At 39.4% G+C, this 20027-nt stretch overlaps 1 long non-coding RNA gene across 1 annotated transcript in view; it reads right to left on the bottom strand.

Annotated features, from left to right (window-relative positions):
• Nucleotides 1-19499, bottom strand: part of LOC146717953 (uncharacterized) — a 53767-nt gene extending 34268 nt beyond the window's left edge. Inside the window, exon 1 of the long non-coding RNA XR_014921995.1 lies at nt 19038-19499. This is a non-coding gene — a long non-coding RNA (uncharacterized LOC146717953). The remainder of the gene's footprint in view (nt 1-19037) is intronic.
• Nucleotides 19500-20027: the final 528 nt, after the last annotated feature.

Raw genomic sequence — 20027 nt, 5'->3', positions numbered from 1 at the left:
GAGGTTAACTGCAATATAAGCTTACCTAATCACCTTTAAGAGACATGCGGCACAACATCCGTGTACTGGATCAGGGTTAATGACAAGAGACATTCAGAAATTAAATAGAATATATGATATGATTGACAAATCATTATGGTACGGCTACGTCTGTAGCTTGTCCGCAGTTCGGACTCAAGCATTTCACTACATGTTCAATATATGTTGTACTGTGTATGTGACAAATAAAAATTTGTATTTGTAAATCATGTCAAATCCATAAAAAAGATGTAGGTTTAAGGAAAAAGAAGAACAGCTCCAGGTTAATGCAATGTAGGAAAAAGCAATGACCCAAGAGCAATACAACCTTATTTTCCTAGAGTACAATAAGACATTGTGGAAGTGTGGCAATGCAAAACCCTTAGAAATAGACTTCAGCTTCATGTATTTGGTTGCACTTCACATAAAAGCAAACAGCTATTCTAATACGATTGCAGGTGAATTTTTATGTCCAGAGCTTTGATGGGCTTTTAAACACAATGTAATTTCCTTCAAACTGCCAGTGCAGTCATTATGAATGAGTGTCATTCATTTTAATATAGAAAATGCTCACACTTTTTAATGAAGACAAACTATGCCACTAACATAAGTGTATGAAATAGCTGATCACTATAGCTTCTGGTACATATGTATGACATACAATCATTCAAGCTAACAGACAAAATAAGCATTTCCAGTTTCCAGTGTCGGTGCTCTGACTATTGACTTACATGTAAATTGCAGATTGAGGAAGTTACGAAAAGTTAAATTGTTCACTTTCTACTATTTAGTATTGATATTTAACTCTAAAACGTCAAATTAGCTAGAAAATTGGTTTTGGAACGAGTATGGGAATTGGTTAGCGCCCAACCATCTGAGTGTCAGTTTCTTTTTTTTTGTCTTCAAGGAGGGAAAAAGATCACTGACAACAATAACCGAGAAGACACAATCCCACCCATCAGTCATTAAAAGCCATCGATTTGTAACAGCCGCTATGAACGGCTTCAGATGAAAATTGCTGCAGCAATTGATCCGTCAGCCTGCTGTTAACTACATACAGAACATCAGTCCAATCAAGTACAATTGAGAGATGTTTAAGGATATAGCCTTCTCCCAGAGAGCCTCACAGACTATTACTATCAACACGTCTTCAGGTAGCTCTGCTAATAAAGCTGAGAAATAATTCCCTGCTAAAACCTTTTTGAGTAAAAATTCATTGCACAGTATAATTAAAGATTATTATACAAATGATAATTGATTACGCTTCAGGCCACATTTTCAAGTATGATTTTTTTTAATTATTGTCATGTCATTGGTCATTTTAACAGAACATTTTAAAGTAAAATACTAAACTTTTCATGTTTCTCAATGATTAATATTTTATGTTTTAGTTCTAAAAGATAAAAAGCTTGACACAATAGCATCAAGCCTATTACATTAGCATTCTTGGTAAATATACTAATTGTAGAAGCAACCACGCATGATTTTATATGTTGAGCAGAGATGTACATGCAGGAGAAGCTAGTGATGATGGGACTCATAGGAATCTGAAAAAATAAACAGGTACCCTAAAGGCACACCAGTGTCAACTTATTCTGAGTTTGTTTCTGTGTAAAAGGCAGCATAAGCCAGCACAAGCACTCACTGATGTATTTGGGGATGCCAGCAGTTTTATGAGTGCACTACTTGTCAGTTTCTGTTTGTGTGACATAGACTATCAAAGTTATGAGAAAGAGAGAAACAGTGAGAGAAACAGATTAGGGTAGCCAACAGCGGTCCTAGGGAGAAACTGTGATTAGTGTATTAGGCATGCATCAGAGTCTGTCCCAGCTGTCTTTGCAGAGGCAGGACATCTAGATAAATAGGTTTAATAACCCTGTATTGCGATAGAGGAGCAACAGTTGTTTCCCATTGATGGCTTAGGGCTATGACAGACATACCCACCAACCTTTAGAAAGTAGTATGACGACCCCGTGTCCTTTCTATTCCAAAAGCTTGTGACCCATTGACGGCCTGGGGACAATGAACCAGCAGTACCGGTGGGAGAAGCCCATGTATGTTAAAGGAACAAAGCCCCGGCTAATGCATTGCCTTTTCTTTTCAAATCCTGGTGGGGATACTCTGACCTTCTGCCTGTTGTTCCAAGATGGTGAAAGCACCAGCGGTAAGACACTGACCTCTAGAGCCTTGTCTTCAGTGTCCCAACCCCCACCCCCATTCAACATGCAATTTAAACTTGAGAATTGTTGTCACCAAAGTATATGCAAAAAAATCTGATGATATTCCTGTATGACAAAGTACAAGGCAATTTAAATAAAGTATGATGTTTAAATAGCCTACATTCCGACGTTGTAAAGGAGACCATGCAAATTATTAATCAAAGCGCCCCGAGAGGCCCCTCTCTTTTGGGTACAAAGAATCCATCACAATCCAGCACACCTATATGGAATGCATCGATTCCACATGGTGGTATTTGTTCTCCAACACGTTTCACTAAACCTTTGAACGTAGATATAATCGACTTGAATAAGAACAGCTTGCTCTGTGATTTTAAAAATAAAACCTGCTCTTTGAAAGCCAATTTACATCACTGCTGGGTAACTGCGATTTTTCTCATGCCATCAACTGATTAATGGACAACTTAACAGACAAAATCAATTAAAAATAGATACATTTGAAGTAAGCAAAAAATAGCATTTAACACAGTGTCATTGGCAGTTTTTCTGACCTAAAAATAGGTTCATTTATCTTAATTACAAGAAATGAATCCTTTGAAAATATGTGCAAAGGAACAGTTTGAATATTAGGAAAGAAAATGTTTTATCTTAACACAATAGAAGTGTAAAAACATGTATTGTCCACTGACATCAAATAGATATGAAGTGTTCCAATCTTACTTTTCCAACTTCTCCAGATATTGACACTCAAAAAAAGCAAAAAGTAATCTCAGTCATCTTCCACTTTCTATATACCCTCTATCTTTCCCCCCTTTTTCTTCACAAAAGACGGATTTGAGTTGTTCAAGTGATAGCTTGAGTGATGGCCATCTTGGGAAATGAAATATTTGCTGAAACTCTGTGCCCTTGAAAGTTAATTCACAAGAACACAGGAGGTATTGCAGAAACCGTGAAGGATGGAAGTAATGGGTTTTCTATCTTTGTCAACCTTTCTCTTGTTTCTTTGGCTTTACTTTAACATTCATTTAAGGTTCTGAATACATATTCTGTTTCAAGTTCGTTTTTAATCAAATATTTTTGACTAAACTTGGTTACACAATGCACACATATCGTTAAACAGCTATAGATTCTGCAGTTAATTGTAACTATTTTGAGGGACTCTTACTAAAAGTGTCATTCCTTTTTTTCCTGCATTAATGTGGCCCTAGAGCTAAAGCAATTAGCTGGTCAGTTACCAGAAAATCAGCAGATGATTTGCTACTGGATTTTTCCATACATTCCACAGTTATAGCTTCTCATTCTTAATCAAGTTGGACTTGAACTTATATTGGATGTTTCTCTGCTTACATAAATGGCTTTGACAGATATCGCCGACACATTATAATTAATTGTTATATGATAGGAGTAGTAGTATTTTGCATTTGATAAAGTACAGCAAAATGAAGACAAAATAGCGAAAATTAAAAAAATATTTAACACAATTATGTGCAGTGGCCTTGTTAGACAATTTGCAGTCAATTATCTTAAAATGACATTTAATCATGCCAATTAGTTAATGTCAGATTTTGATGCACTGTATATTTTACTACAACAAATTAATTTCTCATGGAGGAGTAATGTCCACTCCCATTATTCTTGCAGTTTCATTTTCAACAAGTCAAGCACCCACAAAAGAAAAGTAGCTGAGTCTTACAGTGATCTCATGATATCCTGAAACTTGACTGAAGAAATATAAAGAATGAAGAATGCTCTTTTTTTCACATGACATTCATACCTGCACATAGAGCTGGGCGATAGAACGATAACGATATGTATAGGATCTGTTGAATCGAATCATTGTGATGACATTATGCTTTCTTACAAAAAATGGAATTTACAGTATGCTGCCAGTGTTGGTGAGTAACGGAATACATGTACCGCCGTTACGTATTTAAAATACAAAATATGAGTAACTGTATTCCGTTACAGTTACCGTTTAAAAAGGTGGTATTTAGAATACAGTTACTTTGTTGAAATAAATGGATTACACGGCGGTACTTCCCTGTTTCATATTGTGGCGGGTCAGGACTGTTTGGGTTTGTTTGACAGCTACGTTCTGTTGTTCCAGGCGGCAGCGTTACGGTTGCCATGGTTACAGGGTGACGCTCTCTCTCTGCGTGTTTCCTGGGTGAGAGAGGCCTTTTTGTTGTTGTTGTTGTGCTAAGCTAACAGGCAGAATGCTACAGGCATAGCTCTAAAGAATGTAGCATCATGGGCAGTGTAGTCCGTGCTGCAGGGAGAATGGACTGCCATACACGTTATGTGTCTGTGAGCGAGGGAGGGAGAAAAAGGAAAAGTACGAGTTGTCATCGAGCAAAAACGGGAGCTGGAAGCATGTAAATATAATAATAACCACTTCAGCCAAGAAGAGTGCCTGACGAGCCCAGCTGTAAGTAAGCTATTAAGACTCGACTGTACACCGTGTTCGTGTTTTCCTCCGAAAACAATAAGTTCCGTTGGAGCAGCCTTTCAACGCCTCTCTCTGTCTCTTGCTAGCAAACTTGACCCACACAACAAAGTAGAGCTAGTTTTCAGCTACGAGCCGACAGGGACCCCGCCGTATTAGTCAGAGGTCCCTTTACTACAGTTCGGAGCCGCGGACCTTCAGTAATAGTAATAAATCACACAGCAATAGTACATTCACGTAGTTGTAAAAAGCATGATAATATATTAAGTAATCCGTTACGAATACATTACAGAATACATTTTGGGGCATGTAATCTGTAATGGAATACATTTTAAAGGTAACCTTCCCAACACTGGCTGCTGGAAGTCAGTTTTTTTATGTTATGTGAAGGATGATGAACATTTCCTTTTTGCATGGTTCAGGTTTGGCCAAATGTGCAAGGTGATGGATCCGTGGTATTTGGAGATAATTTTGCTGATTGGTAAATCTAAATCTTTACTGGTGTCTGCTACGTTTGTTTACATAAGAATATTTTAAACATTACAACTTTATAAACAGTAAATCAACTCTATATGTGTTACAAATATGTTAGGAAAAAATGTGTCAACAACAGAGGCTTGTACAACATACTAGCTGCCATACAAACGAACTACCATCAGTGAGTCCATTCTATTCTATTTAAATGTAAGTTACAATTTTGAAGCCTCAATTCACCATGAGGGCAGCTGGCTATAACGCATCTAAGCTGAAAAAATGACTCTTTCCAGTTCTGTGCAGCATCACAATCAAAAAATTCACTCAAATGCACATCTCTTCTAATACCTCTCTCATACTAGCCAGTGTCGACTGTGCAGTTCTGCTTAGGCTTATGTTTTACTGTAAAAAACATGGATGCAAACCTGGCCAAAGAGTGCTGCTACCTGTACACAGCAATGCTTTTTAAGAGACTTAATAGGCAAAAGTCAATCTAAAAAACAAACAAAACCAAAACACAAAGAAGCTAGTGCAAATCTTGATGACAGTACAGGCGTTGTCACTTTCAAAAGGCACATGTTTGTTTGTTTTTAGTGTTTTATGGTATTCCACAGAGGGACATATCAACCATTTATCTAAAAATAATCTTCAATTCCAGGTTTATACTATAAAATCTTGAACAATTGTTTGTATGCACTAAAGGCATGGAGGAAAACAAAACAAAATTATATTTATTGTGGTTGGACCTCAATGATGTTTCACTTCAGACCCATTTTCTCTTTCCAGACAGCCAATTGTAGACCACAGACATGAGTAATTGGCCAAAAGTGTCAGTGGTACATCTAAACCAGCTCTTTGTTTACACTTACTCACTTTTTCAGCTCCTGCAGATGCAACAGCAGCACAGTGTTCTAGGATGTAATTGCAAAAGGTGAGAGGGCCAAGGCTCTCAGTGAGGCACATAGTTGACTCAGAGGTGACTGCAGTCCCTACAGTTTGAAGACCTGTCTGCTTGAAAGGGAAGTTGACCCAGACAAGACAGGAGCCTCTCTTTGCCTTGTGGAAAGCAAGTGGGAGGGCAAAGGTCACCTCTGTCTGCCCACATAGCATTACTAAGACCTAATAGCAAATTGTCACCATGGAACACACCTCAGCTGCAAAGAGATGTTTCAGGGACAAAGCCAAACACGAGCTCTCCAAGGCTGGACAGTCCTTGCCAATGGGGTTGATTCCAGTGGCATAGTTTGTGGTCTGGTTTTCAGTGGATAAAGCACAGCCCTAGTTCTTTTTATACTGTACTGCATGTTCTTACAGGTCAGAAAAACTCCAAGCAAGAATTTTGGTTTAACTTGTGCATATTTGTTACATTTTATTACTGACTATAGTAATTACCATTCTCACTTTTCAAGGTCTTATCACCATTCCATATGACTAAACCTCATTTGGATTTGAGAGTCCTAGGACCATATTTGTTGTAAAAGTATATTTACTTCATTGTTTTATTTTGCAATTATTTTTCATGCAAAAGACAGATTTTATTGCAGATCCAGAACTATAATTATAGTCTATCTGAAGTGTATCTGATTATTGATGCAATAGAATTTTAACTAGTATGTTCTACAGATCTTTGTGGAGCTTGTAACGTGTACTGTTGCGCAGTACGCATTACAAGGTCATCACATTACAAGGCCTGTGACACAATTAGGGAAAAAAAGTAGATTGGAGACCTCCTGGGACTTTTCTAACTACTGGTCAATTGTAATGGGAGTTTCAGTGACCCAGGAGTAATTATTTTAACAGCACTATCATGTTGCTATTTACTTTATTTTGCATTTGATAAAGTACAGCAAAATGAAGACAAAATAGCGAAAATTAAAAAAATATTTAACACAATTATGTGCAGTGGCCTTGTTAGACAATTTGCAGTCAATTATCTTAAAATGACATTTAATCATGCCAATTAGTTAATGTCAGATTTTGATGCACTGTATATTTTACTACAACAAATTAATTTCTCATGGAGGAGTAATGTCCACTCCCATTATTCTTGCAGTTTCATTTTCAACAAGTCAAGCACCCACAAAAGAAAAGTAGCTGAGTCTTACAGTGATCTCATGATATCCTGAAACTTGACTGAAGAAATATAAAGAATGAAGAATGCTCTTTTTTTCACATGACATTCATACCTGCACATAGAGCTGGGCGATAGAACGATAACGATATGTATCGCGATATAACTTTTACTCGATAGAGAAATTAAGCTTTTTTTTTTTTTTTTTTTTTTTTTTTTTTTGGCCTGTCCCGTTTGGCTCTTTTGCATCAGAATTGTTGTCTAAAGGCAAAGAAAGATGCCCAACGGATTTACTTTACCAAACTGACCATCCCAGCCTTGCCGTAATGGTCCATTTGATTCACCTTTTATTGTTTATTTTATTTTCACTTACTGAATACGGGACAGACTTGACTGGGGGAAAGAAGGGGAGAAAGAAAGAGGGAAAGAGAAACAGCTGAGAAGAGGGACGGGGGAGAAGGGCAAAAGACAAAAACCAACAGAACGGGCAGAGAAAAAAAAAATGCATATATCAATCACCTGGATCACCTGCTGAGAAAGAAAAAAGAAAGCAAGCAGAAGAGAACAAGAGTAATAGAATAAACAACATCACAATGATATATGGGAATATGACAGTAAATACTAAATGTTAAACATTATTGTGCAGCACATAAGATCAACAGAACACAGTGTGCTTTGAGGTAGGAGCCAAAAAGGGTGTAGTTTGTGGGTGTGATCACCCGTGTGTACACCTGTGAGCATGGACGCGCTTGTTTTTTGTTTTTTTAAAAGGTTCCTTCATGTAATAATCTGCTAGAGGGTGTGGGGGGGCCACAGCCCCGTCCTCCAGGGCGTGAAGCAGGTGTGGAGGAGATCAAAACTCCAGACATCCAGAGGCCCCCAGAACACAAGAGACCAAGGAAGACCAACAGAGGGGCAGCTGCGCCACTGTCCCGGAAAGAGCTGAGGAGAGTCCCAGATGAGGGCTCACTCAGCAGCCGCGGAGCAGAAGCCAGGGGGAGTTGCAGTGACGCGCCCGTGAGCTCCGCCGGCAGCCAGCTGCGCCTGAGTGACCGAGCCCCAGGCCGAGAGGCCGGGGGCACCCCACCTCCGAAGTGGCCCGAGCGAGCCCCAGGCTCCAGGCCCCGATAAGCGGCCGCCAAGGAGTGAGCCGGTGTGTACCTGGACGCCCATCCCCGGACACAAAGAACCACCAACGCACCGATGTCTGAGGGAGTCCGCCACTGGCAGGGGAAGTGGTGGTAGGGGGAGATAGGCCTCCAAACCTAGAGAAATTAAGCTATCGCGATAGACCTCGCCGCTCTTGTCCTCTTTAAAGAAAGAAAAAAAAAAAAAAAAAAAAAAAAAAAAAAAAGGTCAGCCAATCCAAATTCAGTAGCGCAGAGCCGAACCAATCACAGCCGCAGCGTCACGTCACGTGACTTGTTACATACAGCACAAGTGCCAAGCCGCACGTGTGTTTGTTTGGGAAGCAGCCAGCGGGTAATGGAGGAAATGAGTGTGCCGACTAGAAAAATCAACCGAGCGTGACCGAAGAGAAAACAGATGATGGTTCCAATGCCGGAGAGATTGTCGAACGGAAGAGCCATAGAAGTTCCGTAGTGTGAAGGTATTTCGGCTATTTCAAGTCTGACAAAAAACAGAGTAGCTGCACTGTAAATTGTGCCGAAAGCAAGTCTGGAAATACAATAAACTGGTGCATGCGTCACACTGCGCGCCACGTTATTGTTTCGGTGAAATGAATTTCTACAATACTGTTACTGTTAATTCTACTCTCTGCAGTGTTTACTGTCCCTCCACACATACGACTCGGTTCTGCTTCTATGCCCCAGCTTTGTTTACTTTTTCCCACCGAGGCTTCTAGACTTCTGATTGGCCAACATTTCTGCACGGTTAGGAATCTAGCGCCACCTGCTGCTTTGGCATGTTCATAGCAGCGTTTTCCTTCATTTCTGCCTTTATGTGTGGACGGGATTATTTTTTAAAACGAAAACGGAAAATCTCCGTTTTCAAAAATACCCGTGTGCTTGTGGACGTAGCCTCAGTCTCTGACTGGAAGCGCTAATTCGTCATTCGGCTTTTGTCAGACTAAAGTAACTGTTAAAACTGTTTGAAAAGCTCAGCTATACAACAAGGACAGATTGAGAATTTCCTTTTAGTTCTCAGTTTATTTGATATTGACAAAAGTTAGTCAGTTTTGTCTGTTCTTCTGTAAAACAAACTAAGATTTATTTTTAGAATTAATATTTTGTTTCTAAGTGGAATTGACAATTTAGTCTGTTTCGTTTGTTCTATTTTGAAACTTAAACGCTTTAGCGGCTGCCTTTTGTGTAGTTTGCAATATTTGCCTTTATTTATCTGAAAAAGTCTCATGTTCCTTAAGTACATCTACCCTGTTGAACTTATTATGGGAAATAAATATTTAAATAAAAACAAGCTGCTGATTATTTCACATTTTACTTGTGAGCAACGGCACATTTAAATCTTACAAATATAGTTATTTGGCTTATATCGTGATAGATATCATTATCGCCTGAAATGAAAAAAACATATCGTGATATGAAAAAATCTCATATCGCCCAGCTCTACCTGCACATAAAAGAAACCTAAGGATGGCACCTTCTGCTGCTGAAAGAAATCAAGTTGAAAAAGCTAGTGTGGTATTACCACAAATTCCTGCACAAAATCTCAGAAAAAAGTAGCATCATGTTAATGGAAACCCCAGATAGCTTTACTCCATCAATACACTGGGAACAAGGTACACACTTAAGCAATATTAGGAAGTAATTTGGCTTTATGTAATTACACAAAGTTGATCAAGTACAGAAAAATACTTTTTCAGTAGCGAAAATAATCTTTTGTGCAACATTACACACACTTGTTGAAAAAAAAGTTACATGTGTTCAACTCGACCCTCGACCTGAATCCTCTGTATATTTGGTTAAATTCCCCTCCACAAAATATTTTGATTTTTCAGTATTTCAGATTCATAAATACCCCACTGTTTAATCAGATGATAACTGGAGACATAAATATCAAAAATAAAAACTAAATGGTAGAAATAGAAAATTAAATGTAACAGTTTAGAGTTTTTTATGAATGTAGTAAGTTTTGTCCTGTCCAGTTTACTGGATACTTACAGTAAAATATATATACTATCCCATACTTGCTGTGTGTGCTAACTACTATGGTTGACATTATGCATATTGTAACGTATTCTGCTGGAACTGCATTTTAGTTATATGTGTAGTCACATCACAGAATCTTTCTAGGTTTGACAGCCAACAGACAAAGAGGGAAACCAAGCATATCTTACTTACAGCATAATTAAAGAGAGTCTGTCTGAAAGACTGCTGCAATTCACAATCACCTGAGCTCTAAGCAGTGCTACTTCACTCATGCGAGCAAAGGTAAAAGATTTTCAAAGAGCAACCACAGAATCACTGAGCACAACAACAGACTGACGTGACAGTCTTGTGGAAACAATCTCACATTGAGAACAACCAATATAAATATGCAACACAGATTTCCCAGCACAGGCAGCCCCACGGACGGCTTTTGGGATTCTCTAGCTACCTGTATGGAAGTCATGAAACCCCTGTAGCACCCCCAATGATTTTCCATGATTCATTAATATAATTCTCATTTTTTTATTGTGTGAATACTATAATTAAAAAATAAAATAAAATAATATTTAGACTAAAACAAAAATATTTCATTTAACCCATTGGCCAACTGGTGTAATAGGTGTTGAATTTTTGACCTACGCCCACTTAGTTTTTTGGTTTAGCAGGTGCGTGTGTCATAATGGATAATGTATGATGCCTCAGTTAAAACCTGGAAATGAGATTTTGCAGAGCTCTACCTGCTGCGTAAAAAAAGAATAACATGCACATGCTATCACCAGCCCTCAAGAGTTGCTCTCCCTAATGAAGCCCTACAAAGATGCATTTATAGGCTTGTACTGAATTGAAAAGAACATGTTTGAGACTTCCTATCACATCAGTAAGTGTGCCATTTGAAAAACTACTTGGAAAAAGAGCAGTGGGGACTCTTGAACCGGTAACCTAGCACTGCTGGCAGTAAACACTGCCCCTGGACTGTGACAAAATCATCAATGTCTTTGCATTTTCAAATGACAAATATATATTTTTTGTAGAGGTCTCATGGTAAGCCTTTTATTATTTTCTTTCTTTATACTGTTGCTTTTGGTGGTTGAGAGACAATTTCCTAGGGTCTGTTTATGTAGGTAGGGTCACAAATCTTATGTTTCCATGTCAGACAAAGAAAGAAAACCCTAATTACCACAGTCAGTACTGATATGTGAAGGTGTGTGCGCATCTATGTGTGTGTTATGGGTGTAGCAGTAGAGTGCCTAGCATATTAATGGTAAATCTTACATTTCATAACCCGCTCATTAAAAGTCAAGCAACCTCAGAGCACCAGTAAAAAGACCAACAAAAATAATCTGTGACATTGCCATTGCACACCACACAGAAACCAGTTATGCTGAGCATTGAATAAAGCACAAAAATTAAAAAGTATTTATTCCTTTTCCTTTTGCAAACATATCTATCCAGTCTTCAAAGTCATTATGTTTACACCAGTTTGAAACCGTGATAGTGCAGAGTTTGTTCTGAGCTAATATAATCTGAGCGAGTCAAAGATGAGACTAGGAAAAAAAACAAAAAAAAAAAAAAACAAAACACAGACACACACAAAGAAAAAGAAAGCCTTCTTTCTCTAACCTGCAACAGGTTAGAGATGAAATGGCTCCTCAAACAGCTATAAGGCTGCAGGGCCTTTTTTCAGAGTCTTTTTTCCTTGGTTAGAACTGATGAGATGCCATCACCATTTCTCCAGACTCCACCATCACTGTGTGCAAACAGCTTCTGCTGACACAGTTCGTCTTGTGGCTTGTCCTGACTCTTGGCCCATTCTCTGATTTTTGCTTTATCTGACCCTCGAGAGCTGTCGTTTACAAACCTTGCCAAGCAAACACTACTTCCATTGCTGATGATAGCCCTGATGCTGGCAGTGGGACTAATGTGTCTGCTTCAACTCTACCTCTATCTTTACTACAGATGCCTGACTGTGACTATTGCTAGCAGCGACACTAACTGATGATGGCACCTGTTGCTCATTATGTGATTTCAGAAGTTCTCACTACTCTGCAGTGTTTCTAACTGAAAAGCTGAAGTTTGGGACTCATTTTTCATTTTAATCCACAGAATGATGTGAAATTACCTATTATCGCTCTCTAGATCAATTTTTCCACATATACCGAGTCAGGTCACCAGCATCCACCATTGTATAGTTAAATAGCTTAGCAGAAGTCTAAGGAGCTTGGAAAGAAAAGCGTCTGGAGTTCTTTAAGTTTCCTTGAAGACGTTTCACCTCTCATCTGGGAAGCTTCTTCAGTTCTAAGAGCAATTGGTGGAGAGTCCCAGATTTTAAGCACTATGGGAGTGTCCCCAAGAGGGTCATGGACCTCCTATTGATCCTCTACCTAATCACACAAGCCAAGTGGTGAAAATGGGTCTGGGTCACGCACGATCTCATATTGTCGTGTTGGTGTTGTTCCCACATCAACATAGTAAATGTTGTTCCAGGATCAACATTGCAAGTGACCAATCAGAATGTTGTGACGTCATACTTTTGCGACTTTGGGAAAAACCGCCGTAAAACAAAAAACTGTACTTAAGCTGCGAGAAACCGCCTCTGTCTGCCGATCAATGGACCCTGACCCTAACCCTTTAATAAACGCTAAGCAGAATTGATATTGTCCTTGCAACATTGGAATTTCATAAATGCACGAATGGCTTGGCGCGCCAAAGAATAACGTCACAACAATGTGATTGGTCACTTGCAATGTTGATCCTGGAACAACATTTACTATGTTGTTCCAGGAACAACACCAACACAACGATATCAGATCATCCCTGGGGCACAATCAGCCAAGGTTTCGGGTTAACCCATTGTGAAACCTAGCCCCACCCTATCATGTGATTTACTGAGGCCAAAGGCCCAGGATGTGAGTGGGTGTTAACGGCATCTGTGAAGGGATCTCAAAACTGGATTATAGATGGCAGACAGTTGGTGTTGTAAGCCACCACCTCTGTTCGAAGATGGTCGCTCACAGTGGACATAGATGGCTTCTTTCACTCCTCTTTCAAACAGTCTGTCCTCTCTGTCCAAATTGTGAACATTGGCATCCTCAAAAGAGTGACCTTTGACCTTTAGATGCAGGTCACTGAATGGATGAGCGGTGAAACATCTTCAAGGAACGTTAAAGAAGTCCAGATGCTTTTCTTTCCAAGCTCCTTAGTCTACAATGACCTGGGTAACTGAGAACCTTCACAGACATATAGCTTAGCAGAAGTGCAGTTGGATTCTCCTAGCGCTTGCATTTTCTTACTGCTTATGAATCCTCCTTAAAGTTTTTCCTTGACCCTATGACATTTCCACCGAGATCAAGGAAAAGAGTTAACTTCTTGTTAATGCAATTCCACAAGAAATGCCATTAATTCTCTAGAGGGCACAAGATACTGCTCAGTGAATAAAGGTGAATGAGGTGAAGGGTAAAAAAATAATTACATCTCCTTTAGACAAAAAGACCCACTTTTTAGTTTCACTTTACAAATGTAATATTGATTTTATATTCATTCTATTTTAAAATTGAAATAGAATGATACTGATGTTCTACCTTTCATATAAAACACAAGCATTCTTCTCATAACTGGACATCGCCACTTTATTCATGTTTCTAAATGATAATTGCAACAGATCTTAGAAGCACAGTTCAATTAATATATAAGCTTGTATATGTATAAAAAGCAGCTGGAATTTGTGGTTCACAATGACCGCTGTCAGGTGGCTCTTACTAGTATTTTTCAGCTTCTGCATACAGTATTTGAAGTGTGAGATCAAACTGGTTAATGTCATAATTTGGCTTTGGTGCATAAAATCATTAATGCACTGAGAAACTCTCTCAACTTCCACTGTGTGTGTGTGTGTGTGTGTGTGTGTGTGTGTGTGTGTGTGTGTGTGTGTGTGTGTGTGTGTGTGTGTGTGTGTGTGTGTGTGTTTTGTTTGTTTCACCAGTCACCTTTGGTCTGAGTGTTGTCTTCCAGGATGGCTGCCCTTATTATACGCCACTGAATGGCATTCTGCCATCTGGAGAAATCTCAAGCAAAAACTTTGGACTTATCTGTTATTTTTATTTGTTTGTTATTTGTTCATTTATATATTTTCAGCATGTTCAAAATTTTCTCTTTTCAGTCGGTCTCAGTTCTTTAGCTTCGTTTATACTTACAGTGCAATTACCTATGGCTACCTTGCCATATAAATAAATTAATAATAATTTAAATAAATTATTGTCACTCAGTTTGTTATGTGCACCTTGTGTGCATCTTATAATTGTTCACACAAGGAATCATTTGGATTGGTTTAATATAAGTCTCTTGTGCTGTAACACCATAAGTGTTACATAAGTTAACACTACATGATGTAACTTAAGTATTTTTTTCCAGGAGATATAACGTGAAGCTGTAATTACCATCTTCTTTGTATGAGCTGTGACTAAGGATGTAACTCTAAAAACAACACTTCCTATGACATTCAGCTGTTTGATTCTCTGCAGTAACCTTGGCAATTGCCTCAATCACAGAAAATTAATTCCAGTCATGCCACTCCCTCCCCTGAGTTGTATGAGGCCCATGCATTGCACTACTGGCCTTGATTCACCCTGAATACCAGCCAAGCCCAACGATTTTCAGGTCCCCAGGCCCCTATTGGTATCTGTCTGCATCCGTTCTAGAAATGGGCCAGTCTTTTGTCTGCACACACTTCTTGGCTGCCAGATTGTGACAGATTCAGTCCTTTTTAATTTCCATATTATAAGACAATGTCAAAATACTAGGATTTTCTTACAGTGTTCAAAATACGTTGTGGTTTAGAACTTTTATCAAGCCCAAGATGAATTTCAGCACAATGTAAAACAGAAAAAAATAGAAAGAATCTTCAGAAATTACAATGTGCAAGGAACAAATCACACTGGCAGTAGAGTGTTTCAGCAGTCCATCTCTCTATGGATAGGTCGCGGGGGCAGCAGTCTAAGCAGAGAGGGCACAATTCAAAAACCAGTAAGTGCAATGGGTGCATTTGTGCAAATGTCGTGGGAAACTCACTTTAAAGGCACAGATAATCCTGTGCGATATATACCGTATTTCCCGGACTACAAAGCGCACCTGAATATTAACCGCACAAGCTAAAATCAGGGGAAAATCCTGTTTTGTACATACATTAGCCGCACCTGACTAAAAGCCGCAGGTGTTTCAATGTTGACTTATCATATGTAAGAGAATATGCACAAAGGGAATTGTCAGGAAAGAGATGGCTGTTTGGAGACACACCCCTTTTATTAATATTTTGAAAAACAAGTTATGGGTACATATTTGCACATGTAGTACATAACAATAACCTACAGCACACCAGAAAAATAGATTCGGACTACCTTTTAGGCTCAGGTGCAGTGACACGGCTTTAACAAGAAGAAAAGTCAGTCATTCACCATCTTTCTCTTCTTCCTGCGCACTGAAACCACCAAAGTCCTCTTCTCCAGTGTCGGATACGAACAGGCTCAGGATGGCTTCGTCATCCACTCTCAGCTTATTTCCTTCGTTGTCACTTTTAAAACCAAAGAAATCCTCGTTGTCAGTGTCAGAGTCGAACACCCTCAGAAGGGCCGTGGCGGTGTCCTCCTCTCCATCATGCAGCAGTCCAGCCCTTCAAAATCCGTTGGTGATCATGGATGTTTTCACACTTTTCCACGCTGTCAGAATCCACCGGTGGAGTTGGGCATAACTTGCTTTTCGCAAGTTTATCGCCGCTCGTCATCCACGCCTCCCGCTGAATGCGTAGCGCTACTTTGAAGTTTGTTTTTCGCGCTACTTCGTACGGCACTACGTTGCCTGGCGGACGGACATGTGACTAACATACCACTCTTGAACCCCGATCCTTCCGCCAGGCAACGTAGTGCCGTACAACAGCGGAACAAACAAAACAAATTGTCTTAAGATATCACAAAAATCATGGACAATCCATAGAAAAGCCGCACCTGACTAAAAGCCGCAGGGTTCAAAGCTTGTGCAAAAAGTAGCGGCTTATAGCCCGACAATTACGGTACATATTTTGGAACTATATATACAGTGCATAAGGAAAGTATTCACAGCTTTTCATTCTGTGATTTTTTTCCTCATATCTTTTCTTTGACTTTTCATCAAGTCTGTCTTTGTACGGACCGGCATTGTTCTCCTTCGTTTTGTACATACCTTTTTTGGGGGGCAAAGAAAAAGCAAGAAGGTACTGGAACCGGAGAATGAACGTTTTGCGGTTCTGCAAATGTTTGCGTTTGATGCATTGCTTGGATTGTTTTGCCACGAGTACCCAGCATGCAATGCGTGAAAGACACGTGGTCTGTCAATCTCTATAGCCTTATTCCAAAATGGTCAATACCATCCCTGCAGTGAAGCGTAGTGGTGGCAGCATCATGCTGTGAGGATGTTTTTCAGCTGCAGGAATTACAGCAATGTACAAAGACATCCCTGATGATAACCTGCTACAAACTGCTCTGGACCTCAGAATGGGTGAAGGTTCACCTTCCAACAGAACAACAACCCTGAGCACATTGCCAAGATAACAAAGGAATAGCTTCAGGACCACCCAGTGAATGCTTTTAATTGACCCGGCCAGAGCCTAAACTTGAACCCAAACTAACATCTCTGTACAGATCTGAGCACCATCCAACCTGATGAGCTTGAGAGGTTGTGGAATGCATTTCCTGAATGGATTTTTGTCAGAGAGAAATGACATATGTATGCTCATGAAAAGGAATGGCGACTCGGGGTGGGGGTTGAATCTACAGTGGGAGGTTGTCTAAGACCAAAGGCATCTGTCTGGGAGTGGCTGTAATTGGCTGCAGTGTGGCATTGTCTCATTAATATGGAGCCCAGGGGAAGGAGACAGCCAACTTCCTCCCTCTGTGTTTGGTTGTTTGACTGTATCTCCATTAATGCTAAACGCAGTGCTCCCGAGGCACCCCATGCTTGTTGCCTGCTTCGTTAAAACCAAGAAAATGAATATTAATGTTATACAGACTGGAAACTTCACTAGTAGAAGGGGTCGTCAGTCTAAAAGGCAGTTACTTTTTTTTTTTTTTTTTAATAAAAAAAAAAAAATGTAAAAAATAAAAAAAAAATAAAAAAATAAAAATAAAAGGCAGTTACTACTGATTTCTAGGTGTACTTAATGGGGTCTATTCAAGAGGGTCCGATCCTGCAGGACTGCGTGCTCGATCAACAACCAACCCTTATTTTCTTCTGGAAAGGGAATCAACTAATAAATGCACAGGACACGTCTGGTACAAATGGAAAATAATTAATAACACAAAATCTAAAATGAATGACACTAGAAATAGTTTTATGTTCCTATTATTAGTGGACTCCCATTATCTAAAAACAAATATTTGTAATATTTACTTGTATTCATGGTGCAGAATAAAGTAAAGTGAACAAACTCTAAACTGACAAAACATGGGCAGCAGGAGAAGCAAAACCTTGAACCGAAAAGGCTGCAAATAGCGTGTGGAACCACCACCCTAACATTTATGACAGCTACCACTGCCTGTTCTCAATTTACTTGACACCAGTAACACCAGCAAGCAGACGTGTCAATTAATCCACAGATATTAGTAAACACCCACAGACAGCAGCATTATACACACTTTCTGCAGCTGACAAACTTGTGAGCACACACATCTGATCAGAAATTGTAGAATCTGTAATAAAAAGCTTTCAAAATTATGTGCACATGTTTGCAGGGGCATAGATCCTATTCTTTCATTCTGGGAAGACTCCTTTTGTTCCTTAACAAGCTTGGCTCTGTATACATAAAGCACTGTGCAAAAGTCTTAATCCACCCCTCATTTATTTATACTTTGTTTCCAAGGAGCCAGACTTTCTTGTACTTTTTTTTTTTTTTTTTTTTTAACAATCATCTTTGAATTATTCAAGAATAAAGGCACCCAACTCAGAGATGAACCTGTGTTGTGTCATTACATAACTGACAACTTAGCAAATAATTTAAAATTGTATCTTCAGGCACTTTGTTACTAGCAGTCTGTGACAAAAACACAGGATTTGTTCCCATTCATTTTGCTCAATCTATGAACGATGCCAGAGAAAATATAGTTTCTCAGGCATAAGATAGTATTTTGTTGCAGCAACAAAGTTATTGCTAAAGAGGTATCAAGCAACTTGGCATTGTGATCAGTGTGTGTTTAACAAACAAATACAGAAAACTAGACAAATGCAGGACAAAGAAGCATTTAGGGATGGGTATCGTTTAAGTTTTATCCGATACTAGTACCAAACCGGTACTTTTGAAACAGTGCTGGTGCTAAAACGGTGTTTGAACCGGTGCTTAAAGAATGGAGAACACAAACTTGTCCAAAAATCTCTCATGTTCAGCTGGTTTTTGTAAAAAGATAACAATGTTAGCCTTTTCTGCAGCTATGGGGCATATATGGCATCACTCTTGGCTGGAAGCAGTGCTTAATCAATGGAAAAAACACAAACTTTGTCCAAAAACCTCTCATGTTTAACTGTTTTCCACTTTTTCTTTGGTCATTTTAGCCTTTTTGGCCAGGGTGAAGGGAGCATCTGCCATCAAACAAGAAGACAGCCGCATGTAGCTATGATGATGTTTGCTAGTTCACCTTACATGCATTAATGTAATCACGTGGTTAGCCTACTCAACGTAAATTACACTCGAACAACATGAAGCTACTCACGCAGAGAAGAACGGCTGCTGCTGCATCATCATCCTCATCATTTCTGCTACACTGGCAGGGCTAGGGGCCAGGACTCTCCTCTTCGGGTTTTTGGGGGATGTTGCTAACTCCGGGTCCGATAACAGGCACCACATCCGCAGTAGATGTGCTCGGTCTCGCAGCAAGCTATCAAATACGGCGCATTTCTCGGCTTAAAACCCCCGCTATGCGTCGCCAGGTGTTTCATCAGATTCGAGGTGTTACCTCCTTTGCACAGTATCACAGTATCAGCTTAAAGCACTTGTTGCTGCTGAGTTTACATCTTTTGCTATGAAGTACAGCCAGACTTTGACCGCTTCGCCTTGGGCATTTTTAATCTGTAGCTCTGCTCTAACAGAACGTACGTACCTGGGCCCGCCTACTATCCTCGGAAACGTAAAATGATTGGCTAGAATCCAAAGTGTATGACATCTCAGGAAAAAAAGCACCGAAATAAAGCACAGAAATGTGCGCTGCTTTTCAGTCTGGTTACTACCGTTTATGTCAGAACCGGGTACCCATCCCTAGAAGCAGTAGGACAAAAAAAAAAAAGTTAGGTTTATCTAAAAGTCATATGCTTAAGAAAAGAAAAGTGTCAACCAATACTTAAAATGGGATACTATACCTGCTACCAGTGCACTAAAAGCATACCTGGATAGAAAAGCATACAGTGGAATACTCAGTCATACATTGGCCTCCCCATTATTATTATTATTATTCCTAAAGACTACTTAAAAAATTCAAAGAAAGCTTACCTAAGGATTTTCAGGTTCAGGTTAAGGCTGTATATTGAGGAACTAGTGACTTTTGAGCTCACTAATAAAAACTGTACTGTATAAACTTTGTCCTTTGTGCTGTTTCATGTTTCAGTTCATCTTTCCACCAATTTTCCTGCAAAATGTAAAGAATGAGATGTAGCTTAAGACTTTTGCATGGCCAATCACATAGCTGATTAGATTTATACAAATGACA

The sequence above is a fragment of the Copadichromis virginalis genome, linkage group LG2 (assembly GCF_057382275.1).
Source record: "Copadichromis virginalis isolate Kocher_CV1m ecotype Utaka linkage group LG2, C_Virginalis_male_GT1.1, whole genome shotgun sequence".
In the NCBI taxonomy this organism is placed as follows: Eukaryota; Metazoa; Chordata; class Actinopteri; order Cichliformes; family Cichlidae; genus Copadichromis; species Copadichromis virginalis.
The sequence above is the reverse complement of the archived record's forward strand: the minus strand, read 5'-3'. Positions and strand labels throughout refer to the sequence as shown.